The sequence below is a fragment of the Heterodontus francisci genome, chromosome 2, assembly GCF_036365525.1.
Source record: "Heterodontus francisci isolate sHetFra1 chromosome 2, sHetFra1.hap1, whole genome shotgun sequence".
NCBI lineage: Eukaryota > Metazoa > Chordata > Chondrichthyes > Heterodontiformes > Heterodontidae > Heterodontus > Heterodontus francisci.
In genome coordinates this window covers 123,642,918-123,655,126 of record NC_090372.1, presented here as the reverse complement: position 1 = coordinate 123,655,126, position 12,209 = coordinate 123,642,918, and positions in this window count along the sequence as shown.

The window sequence follows — 12,209 nt, the reverse complement described above, 5'->3', positions numbered from 1 at the left end:
TTTATCTGCTGCTGAAACCCTCGTCCATGCCTTTGTTACCTCTGGTCTTGACTATTCCAATGCTCCCTGGCTGGCCTCTCATCTTCCACCCTGCATAAGATTGAGCTCTTCTAAAACTCTGCTGCTTATACCCTAACTTACACCAAGTCCCATTCACCCATCACCCCTCTGTTTACTGATTTACATTGGCTTCCATGTCAGCATTGCCACAATTTTAAAATTCTCTTCCATGTTTTCAAATTCCTCCATGGCCTCACCCCTCCACATCTCTGTAACCACCTCCAGCTCTGTAAGCCTTCAAGGTCTCTACACTCCTCCAATTCTGGTCTCCTGTGCAACCCCTATTTTAATCACTCCACCATTGGCAGCCATGCCTTCAGCTGTCTAGGCCCTCTGCTTCAGAATTCTCATCCTAAACCTCTCCACCTTTCTTCCCCTTTGCCCTCCTTTAAGATGCTCCTTAAAGCTTTTGATAATCGGTCCTAATATCTCCTTATAGAAACATAGAAATATAGAAAATAGGAGCAGGAGTAGGCCATTTGGCCCTTCGAGCCTGCTCCGCCATTCATTATGATCATGGCTGATCATCCAACTCAGTAACCTGTTCCCGCTTTCGCCCCATATCCTTTGTTCCCTTTAGACCCAAGAGCAAAATTTAACTCTTTCTTGAAAACATACAATGTTTTGGCCTCAACTGCTTTCTGTGGTAGCAAATCCCACAGGCTCACCACTATCTGGGTGAAGAAATTTCTCCTCATCTCAGTCCTGAAAGGTTTACCCCATATCCTTAGACTATGATCCCTGGTTCTGGACTCCCCCACCATCAGGAACATCCTTCCTGCATCTACCCTGTCAAGTCCTGTTAGAATTTTATAGGTTTCTATGAGATCCCCCCTCACTCTTCTGAACTCCAGCGAATATAATCCTAACCGACTCAATCTCTCCTCATACGTCAGTCCCGCCATCCCAGCAATCAGTCTGGTTAACCTTTGCTGCACTCCCTCTATAGCAAGAATATCCTTCCTCAGATAAGGAGACCAAAGCTGCACACAATATTCCAGGTGTGGCCTCATTAAGGCCCTGTATAATTGCAGCAAGACATCCCTGCTCCTGTACTCGAATCCTCTCGCTATGAAGGCCAACATACCATTTACCTTTTTTACCGCCTGTTGCACCTGCGTGCTTACCTTCAGCAACTGGTGTACGAGAACACCAGGTCTCCCTGCATATTCCCCTCTCTCAGTTTATAGCCGCTCAGATAATAATCTGCCTTCCTGTTTTTGCTACCAAAGTGGATAACCTCACATTTATCCACATTATACTGCATCTGCCATGCACAGCCCATTCACTCAACTTGTCCAAATCACCCTGAAGCCTCTCTGCATCCTCCCCACAACTCAGCCTCCCACCCAGTTTTGTGTCATCTGCAAATTTGAAGATATTACATTTAGTTCCATCATCTAAATCATTAATATATATTGTGAATAGCTGGGGTCGTGGCACCGATCCCTGCGGTATCCCACTAGTCACTGCCTGCCATTCGGAAAAAGACCCATTAATCCCTACTCTTTGTTTCCTGTCCGCCAATCGATTTTCTATCCATCGCAATACACTACCCCCAATCCCATGCGCTTTAATTTCACATGCTAATCTCTTATGTGGAACTTTGTCAAAAGCCTTCTGAAATTCCAAATAAACCACATCCACTGGCTCCCCCTCATAAACTCTACTAGTTACATCCTCGAAGAATTCTAGTAGATTTGTCAAGCATGATTTCCCTTTCGTAAATCCATGCTGACTCTGCCCGATTCTGCCATTGTTCTCTAAGTGCTGTGCTATAAAATCTTTGATAATGGACTCTAGAATATTCCCCACTACCGACGTCAGGCTGACTGGTCTATAATTCCCTGCTTTCTCTCTACCTCCCTTTTTAAATAGTGGGGTTACATTAGCTACCCTCCAATCTGTTGGAACTGTTCCAGAGTCTATAGAATCTTGGAAGATGACCACCAATGCATCCACTATTTCTCGGGTCACTTCCTTAAGTGGCTCAGTGTCAATAGTTGTCTGATATCTACCGTCATACATTTTAACATAGTTACCCAACCACCACCACCCCGCACCCCCCCCCCCCCCACCTAAGCATGCAATGACCATCTCCAACAAGAGAGAATCTAACCATCTCCCCTTGACATTCAATGGCATTACCATCACTGAATCCCCCACTATCAACATCCTAGGAGCTACCATTGACCAGATACTGAACTAGAGTAGCCATATAAATACCATGGCTACAAGAGCAGGTCAGAGGCTAGGAATCCTGAGGCGAGTAACTCATCTCCTGAATCCTCAAAGCCTGTCCAACATCTACAAGGAACAAGTCAGGAGTGTGATGGAATACTCTCCACTTGCCTGGATGGGTGCAGCTCCAACAACACTCAAGAAGCTCGACATCATCCACGGCTAAGCAGCCCACTTGATTGGCACCCCATCCGCAAACATTGACTCCTTTTACCACCAACACACAGTGGCAGCAGTGTGTACCATCTACAAGATGCACTGCAGGAACGCACCAAGGCTCCTTAGACAGCACCTTCCAAACCTGCAACCTCTACCAACTAGAAGGACAAGGGCAGCAAATGCATGGGAACACCACCACCTGCAAGTTCCCCTCCAACTCACACACCATCCTGACTTGGAACTATATCGCCGTTCCTTCACGGTTGCTGGGTCAAAATCCTGGAACTCCCTTCCTAACAGCACTGTGGGTATACCTACCCCACATGGACTGCAGCGGTTCAAGAAGGCAGCTCACCACCACCTTCTCAAGGGCAATTAACGATGGGCAATAAATGCTGGCCTAGCCAGCACTGCCCACATCCCATGAATTGAATAAAAAAGAGCCAACTCGCCCCTCATAAATACATAGTTTACTCGGTTCACATTTCAGACCCTAGTTTCTGACAACTAAATCACTTTCGAACTCAATATAAAATTCCGTCATGATTTGATCATTTCTGACAGAACAAATGAATTCAAGAGGCAAACAGATGCATTTCTGGAGATAGAAGAGATGAGCCAAATTAATTTTTCTTGTTCCTAAAAACACTTGTGTTATTGGATTTCTTGCAATAACATCTGTCAAATATTGATATTTAATATAAAACTTGCCAGGAACGTGAATTTGTAACAAGTAAAATTTATTTTCTGTGAGGAAAGAAAATTGTAATAGAGCTTAAATAATACTATTCATGATAATACAAAAATTAGTAAAAATAAAAATATCATTGCAGACAATTACCTCTTTTTGAGTTTCCCTTTCTGGGTGAGTTGGTAAATACAGTGGGGATAGAAATCCATGATAGATTAGAAGCTGGGTTGTACCTGTCCAGAGGTTCCAGCTAAAATCTGTAGGGTCAGTGGGGTAGTTCCTTAAATTGCATCCAGATGGTGGATGCTTGCGCCATGAAGGGGACATTTCATCGAAGAGGTCAAATACTGGTTACCAAGCACAAGGGGAGTGCCAGCTCCCAGACTACCCTCTCAGTAAGGAGTTTTTCTTGCCTTTTTCCCTCCTTCTGATACGAAAACAGAAAATAAAACTTACTCTTTGTATTTTTAAGGATCCATGCATGATCCCAGGCTTGAGCCTCCAAATAGGAACTCCTGCCATCATTTGGCATCCTGGTATACTTGGCATCACTAAGGGTACCAGCCATCACTGATCTGCCACTCTTCTGGGAGGCTGGAGATGCAGAAATGTCTGACATCAGAAAGCTCTCCATCCTGGCCCCGCTTCTTCCTACTCCACGGGCATGGCCAGTGGTTCTACCGACAACTAGAGATGGAAATACATAGAAATTGCAACATTAAACAGGTCATTGCTCCCAAATAGTCCATGCCGGCATTTATTCTCCATTGAGTAGATATTTCTATTCAAATTTAGCACCCTGTTCCAAAATCCTTTCAACCCCTTTTCCTTCATCCACTTATCCAATCTAATCTTGAGTGTTGCCAATAGCAACCACTAATTCTGGAAGTGAATACCACAGACTCACAACTCTGTGTCAAGAGTTTCTCTTGCTCTCTGTTCTAAATCTCTTGGGCTAGAAATTGGTCCACAGCAATTTTGGGGCAATGTGGTCACAATTCGCAACCTGCCTTTGCCCTTTACCATGGAGGCAGACAGCACTCAAACTTCCTGCTGGCTCCTCATTAGAATGATTTCAGTGTGCAGCCCGGAGTAACTCAGCTACTGGCTGGCTACACACACAACAAGAGGCCTAATGGCATGTGAGGCTAGCATTTATTCCAGCCAACCTCCAGCTCTTAAAGGCAGTCAGTCTTCTTAAAGGGAAGCTGCACTGGATCATAAGAGGCTGACACTGAATTCTATTGCTGCAATTCTAAACAAGCTAAATAGAACACCAGGGCAGAGAGAGAGCTCCCAGGTTCATCCATGCGGTGCTGGAAGCATCAGTGACCAAGGTGGACAGAAGGAGAGAGGCCATGTTTTCACAGGGGGTCCTCAAGGTAGACCTCTGTTGAGTGGGAGAGAGGGCATTGCCCAAAGTCTGTCCCTGAGGATGTTGCAGCAGTGCCGGAAGAAGTTCAATATATTCACATGAATGGTCAAGGTCGGTGAATGCATCTTCACATCACATTTCATTCTCAACAAGCCACCAGCCTCTCACACTGTTCAATGCATCGCACCCCCTCACTCACTCACGCAACATGAGGCCAATCTCACACCCAACTCTCACTGCTTCCACATACCTCCAGCGTTTCAGCTCTGGCAGGCACATCACCCAAACACAGTGCAACACAAGACTGACATACTGCCCTCTCCCTTGCAGGACAAGGACGCCCATGACAGGAGGAAGCTAAAAGAACCAGTAGGAGACAGGTATGCGTTCATCCAGTTAGCCCAGTGGAATAAATGCTGTTCCACATCTGGGAGGCCAGCTGCAACAGAGCCTGTAGCATCTGGTGTCACCGGGAATATCCAGGATGACATTATGTTACTGCCTTTAGGCTCTTCTCAACTCCCTCCTCACTCTCATCCTGTGATCTGGCATGAGTGAAAGCTGCAGATGGCGTGGTTATGGATCTCTTGCTTTACATCCCAACTCCCCTCCCTCACCTTCTTAATCATAGAATCACAGAATTGTTACAACACAGAAAGAGGCCATTTGGCCCATCGTGTCTGCACCGGCTCTCCGAACGAACAATTCACTTAATGCCATTCCCCCACCTTCTCCCTGTAACCTTGCACATTCATCCTTTTCAAATAACATTCTGATACCCTTTTGAATGCTTCAATTGGACCTGCCTCCACCGCTCTCTTAGGCAACGCATTCCAGAGCATAAGCACTTGCTGTGTGAAAACATTTTTCCTCATGTCACTTTTGCTTCTCTTACCCATTACTTTAAATCTGTGCCCTCTCATTCTCGATACATACACCAGTGGGAACAGTTTCTCCCTACCTACTCTATCCAGACCCCTCATGATTTTGAATACCTCTATCAAATCACCTCTCAGCCTTCTTTTCACCAAAAAAACAGTCCCAGGTTCTCCAATCTATCTTCATAACTGAAGTTCCTCATCCCTGGAACCATTTCCAAGAATCTTTTCTGTACTCTCTCCAATGCCCTCACATCTTTCCTAAAATGCGACGCCCAGAACTGGACACAATACTCCAGCTGAGGCTGAACTAGTGTCTTATATAAGTTCAACATAACTTCCTTGCTCTAGTACTCTATGCCCCTATTAATAAAGCCCAGGATATTGTGTGCTTTATTAACGCTCTCTCAGCCTAACCTGCCACCATCAATGACTTATGCACATTTATACCTAGGTCACTCTGCTCCTACACCCCCTTTAGAATTATACCCTTTATTTTATGTTATCTCTCCATGTTCTTCCTACCAAAATGAATCACTTCACATTTCTCCGCATTGAACGTCATCTGCCACCTGTCTGCCCATTCCACCAATTTGTCTATGTCCTTTTGAAGTTCTACACTATCCTCCTCACAGTTCATAATGCTTCCAAGTTTCGTATCATCCGTAAACTTTGATATTGTGCCCTGTACACCAAGGTCTAGATCATTAATATATATCAGGAAAAGCAAGGGTTTCAACACTGACCCCTGGGGAACTCCACTACAAACTTTCCTCTAGCCCAAAAAACATCCATTAACCACTGCTCTTTGTTTCCTGTCACTCAACCAATTCCGTATCCATGTTGCTACCGTCCCTTTTATTCCATGAGCTGTAACTTTGCTCACAAGACTGTTGTGTGGCACTGTATCAAGTGCTTTTTGAAAGTCCATGTACACCACATCAATAGCATGGCCTTCATCAACCCTCTCTGTTACCTCATCAAAAAACTCCAGCAAGTTAAACACGATTTTCTCTTAATCCATGCTGGCTTTTTTTAATTAACTTGTATTTGTCCATGTGACTATTAATTTTGTCCCAAATTATTCTTTCTAGAAGTTTCCCCACCACCAAAGTTAAACTGACTATAGTTCCTGGGTTGGCCTTTACACCCTTTTTTGAACAAGGGTGTACTGTTTGCAATTCTCCAGTCCTCTGGCACCACCCCCGAATCTAAGGAAGATTGAAAAATTATGGTAGGTGTCTCCGCGATTTCCACCCTCAATTCCCTCAGTATCCTTGGATGCATCTCATCCAGTCCTGGTGCTTTATCCACTTTAAGTACAGACAGCCTATCTAATATCTCCTACTTATCAATTTTAAACCGTTCGAGTGTCTGAATTACCTCCCCTTTCACTATTGCCTGGTTTGCATCTTCTTCCTTGGTAAAGACAGATGCAAAGTTTTAATTTAATACCTCAGCTCTGCCCTTTGCCTCCATCTGTAAATCCCTTTCTGATCCCTAATCTGCTCCACTCCTCCTTTTACCACCCTTTTACAATTTATATGTCGAGAGAAAATGTTGGGATTCCCTTTAATGTTAGCTGTCAGTCTCTTTTCATGCTCTCTCTTTGCTTCTCTTATTTGCTTTTTCACTTCTCCTTCTATGTTCAGCCTGGTTCTCATTACCATTTTCTACCTGGCATCTGTCATAAGCACACTTTATTTTCTTTATCTTAATCTCTACTTCATTTGTCATCCAGGGAGCTCTGGATTTGTTTACCCTATCTTTCCCCTTCAAGGGAACGTACTTTGACTGTATCCAAACTATCTCTTCTTTGAATGTAGCCCATTGTTTAGCCACTGTTTCTCTTGCCAACATTTGACTCCAATTTATTCACCCCCACTCCATTCTTAACCCATTGAAGTTGGCTTTCCCCCAGTTAATTATTCTTATTCTGCATTGTTCTTTCTCCTTTTCCCTAGTCAGCCTAAACCTTATGATACCATGATCACTCTCCCCTAAATGCTCTCCTACTGATACTTGATCTAATTGGCCCACCTCATTCCCAAGAACCAGATCTAGCAATGCTTCCTTTCTTGTTAGAATAGAAACATACTGCTGTAGAAAATTTTCCTGAACAAACACTAGGAACTCTAGCCCCTTCACTCTACTACTATCCCAGTCTATGTTTGGATAATTAAAGTCCCCCATTATAACTACCCTATAATTTTTGCACCTCTCTGTAATTTCCTTGCAAAGTTGTTTCTCCACATCCTTCCCACTAGCTGGTGGCCAGTCGACAACACCAAGCAATGTAACTGCACTTTCTTTGTTCCTTGCCACTTATCAGCCCAAACCTGGATATTGTCCAGGTCTTGCTGCATTTCTACATGGACTGCTTCAGTATCTGAGGTGTCACGAATGGTGCTGAACATTGTGCAATCATCAGTGAACATCCCCATTTCTGACCTTATGATTGAAGGAATGTCATTGATGAAGCAGCTGAAGATGGTTGGGCCTAGGACACTACCCTGAGGAACTCCTGCAGTGATGTCCTGGAGCTCAGGTGATTGACCTCCAACAACCACAACCATCTTCCTTTGTGCTAAGTATGAATCCAGCCAGCGGAGGGTTTTCTCCCTGATTCCCATTGACCTCAGTTTTGCTAGGGCTCCTTGATGGCCATACTCGGTCAAATGCTGCCTTGATGTCAAGGGCAGTCACTCTCACCTCACCTCTTGAGTTCAGCTCTTTTGTCCATGTTTGAACCAAGGCTGTAATGAGGTCAGGAGCTGAGTGGCCCTGGCGGAGCCCAAACTGAGCGTCACTGAGCAGGTTATTGCTAAGCAAGTGCCGCTTGATGGCACTGTTGATGACACCTTCCATCACTTTACTGATGATAGAGAGTAGGCTGATGGGGCGGTAATTGGCCGGGTTGGACTTGTCCTGATTTTTGTGTACAGGACATACCTGGGCAATTTTCCACATTGCCAGTGTTGTAGCTGTACTGGAACAGCTTGGCTAGGGGCGCGGCAAGTTCTGGAGCACAAGTCTTCAGTACTATTGCCGGAATATTGTCAGGGCCCATAGCTTTTGCAGTATCCAGTGCCTTCAGTCGTTTCTTGATATCATGCGGAGTGAATCGAATTGGCTGAAGTCTGTTATCTGTGATGCTGGGGACTTCAGGAGGAGGCCGAGATGGATCATCAAATCGGCACTTCTGGCTGAAGATTGTTGCAAATGCTTCAGCCTTATCTTTCGCACTGATGTGCTGGGCTCCCCCATCATTGAGGATGGGGATATTTGTGGAGCCACCTCCTCCAGTTAGTTGTTTAATTGTCCACCACCATTCACGGCTGGATGTGGCAGGACTGCAGAGCTTAGATCTGATGCGTTGGTTATGGGACCGCTTAGCTCTGTCTATCGCATGCTGCTTATGCAGTTTGGCACACAGATAGTCCTGTGTTGTAGCTTCACCAGGTTGACACCTCATTTTGAGGTATGCCTGATGCTGCTCCTGGCATGCCCTCCTGCACTCTTCATTGAACCAGGGTTGGTCTCCTGGTTTGATGGTAATGGTAGAGTGGGGGATATGCCAGGCCATGAGATTACAGATTGTGGCTGAGTACAATTCTGCTGCTGCTGATGGCCCACAGCGCCTCATGGATGCCCAGTTTTGCATTGCTAGATCTGTTCGAAATCTATCCCATTTAGCACGATGGTAGTGCCACACAGCACGACAGATGGTATGCTCAATGTGAAGGCAGGACTTCTGTCTCCACAAGGACTGTGCGGTGGTCACTCCTACGAATAAAGTCATGGACAGAAGCATCTGCAGCAGACAGGTTCATGAGGATGAGGTCAAGTACGTTTTTCCCTCGTGTTGGTTCCCCCACCACCTGCCGCAGACCCAGTCTAGCAGCTATGTCCTTTAGGACTCGGCCATCTCGGTCAGTAGTGGTGCTACCGAGCCATTCTTGGTGATGGACATTGAAGTCCCCCACCCAGAGTACATTTTGTGCCCTTGCCACCCTCAGTGCTTCCTCCAAGTGGTGTTCAACATGGTGGAGTACTGAGTCATCAGCTGAGGGAGGATGGTAGATGGTAATCAGTAGGAGGTTACCTTGCCCATGTTTGACCTGATACCATGAGACTTCATGGGGTCCACAGTCGATGTTGAGGACTCCCAGGGCAACTCCCTCCCTACTGTAAACCACTGTCCTGCCGGTGAGACAGGACATACCCGGGGATGGTGATGGCAGTGTCTGGAAGGTATGATTCCGTGAGTATGACTATTTCAGGCTGTTGCTTGACTAGTCTGTGGGACAGCTCTCCCAACTTTGGCACAAGCCCCAGATGTTAGTAAGGAGGACTTTGCAGGGTTGACAGGGCTGGGTTTGCCGTTGTCATTTCAGGTGCCAGGGTCGATGCTGGGTGGTCCGTCCGGTTTAATTCCTTTTTATTGACTTCGTAGCGGTTAGGTACAACTGAGTGGCTTGCTAGGCCATTTCAGAGGGCATGTAAGAGTTAACCACATTGCTGTAGGTCCAGAGTCACATGTAGGCCAGACCAGGTAAGGACAGCAGATTTCCTTCCCTAAAGGACATTAGTGAACCAGATGGGTTTTTACAACGATCGACAATGGTTTCATAGCCATCATTAGACTATCTTTTAATTCCAGATTAATTGAATTCAAATTCCACCTTCTGCTGTGGTGGGATTCGAACCCATGTCCCCAGAGAAATACCCTGGGTCTCTGGGTTACTAGTCCAGTGATAATACCACTACGCCACCGCCTACCCTTATCAAATCATCTATCACTATCCCTCTTCCAGTCTTCCTTGTGCCCCCCCCTGTGCAGCTGAGCCACCCGTGGTGCCATGGCCTTGGCTCTGGCTGCACTCCCCAGATGAACCATCACTTTCCTCAGTATTCAGAACTGAATACCTGTTGGAGAGGGAACTGCCGCTCCCGACTCTCCAGGTAAGTGGAAGGCCCCAAGCCTAGGTCTGGATTTATTCTCTCCCTGGTAGGTTCCTTGCAGGTCTGCCACTGCTGCTGCTGCTCCCGGCTCTCTCCAGGCTTTCAGACACCCAAGAATTGCTGCCTGTTCAGCCACAGCAGACCTGGAAGGAAGAGTGAGAGCAACCCATGCCACTGATGAAGAAGCACTGTCACTTGATCTGATTAGTCTAGATAGTGGCACTGCATGTACTTTAAAGACTAGTATAGGGTCTGGATCTGAGATGGGTGAACCACTGGGCATGAGTGGGCTGCAGCCAGGCCGGGGAGAAAGGATAATTCATGCACCAGCTCCCTGGAGGGTGAGGTCACAGATAGGATCTGCTACAGGAGACTCAGATGAGGACTTTTCTGGAACAGTATACAGGACAACACTGAGGAGAATGCACACTGAGATGGCTGGTGCATTGGTAGGCCTGCCAGACAACCTTCTGGGATGTCAGGAGCAGTGAGGAATTAAGCTCCAATGTGGCATAGGGCGCACAATGTGGAAGCGGTGGCCAACTCCATGAGAACACTTGTGGACGCAGCCATGATGCAGCATCTGATGGCCAGTGCTTCAGCTTCAACTGCAGCACAGGTGGAAGTCATCCAACTTCTCAGTGCTGTTGTGGAAATTCAGATGGAAATCATAAGATCCATGCCCGGTCACCTGCAGGCTCAGACTGCTGCAATCATGGCTGTGGATCTCAGTGCTGAAAGGGACATGCAGGCTCTCGCTACAGTCCAGCAATCTGTGGTCCAGCTGATTACTCGGATTGCTGAGGTTCAGTCCTGTGCCAGTGGTTCTGTGGTGCACGAACCTAATGCTCTCTTGCAAGGTGACAGGATTTGTGCTCCCTCCACTGCCACTCTGCCAGTTGCCTTGTTATTGCCTCAGCCATCCAGCACAGACTGTTGCCACCCAGGCTGAGGTTGGGCAGCCTGAAGCTGGGCACTCAAGGCCCAGATCAGCTTGAGGGAAGTCTCCAAAGCCATCAGCAGTCTCTCCCAGTGAAAGTCTGCAACCTTCCACCAGCCAGGCTGAGCCTCTGGATTCACACTGTGTAAGAGCACTAGGCCAGGCAAAGTCATTGCAAGACAGGCACTAAGAGATTGCACAAGAGTGAATTGTAAATTTCTGCAAGTTGTAAGATTTTTGTGTGTTTAGGTGAGATGTTGACTAGCTTTTGACCTGCAAGGTACAAACTCTGGCTTCTTAATCAAGATACAGAGTTGATTAATTACAGTAAGAATATACAAGCCATACTTAACCAACCCAAGTATAATTGTATGTGTTAGAGTCACAAAGTCATTACGGCACAGAAGGAGGCCATTTGGCCCATTAGATCCATGTCATGTCGAGCAATTCAATCAGTCCCATTCCCCTGCTCTATCCCATAGCCCTGCAAGTTTATTTCCCTCAAGTGCCCATATATTTTCCTTTTGAAATCATTCATCATCTCCATTTCTGAAACCCTCGTAGGCAGCAAGTTCCAGGTCATTACCTTGCTCTGCATAAAAAGGTTCTTCCTCACATCCCCCTTAAATCTTTTGCCCAAAAGCTTAAGTCTATGTCCCCCAGTCCTTGTACCATCAGCTAATGGGAACAGCTTTACTTTGTCTACCTTATGTAAAACTGGCATAATCTTGTACACCTCTATCAAATCTCCCCTCAATTTCCTTTGTCCCAAAGAGAACTACCCTAGCTTCTCCAACCTAACTTTGTAGCTAAATTCCATCATCACTGGAACCATTGTTCTAAATCTCCTCTGCACCCTCTCAAGAACCTTCACATCCTTCTAAAGTCTGGTGACAAGAA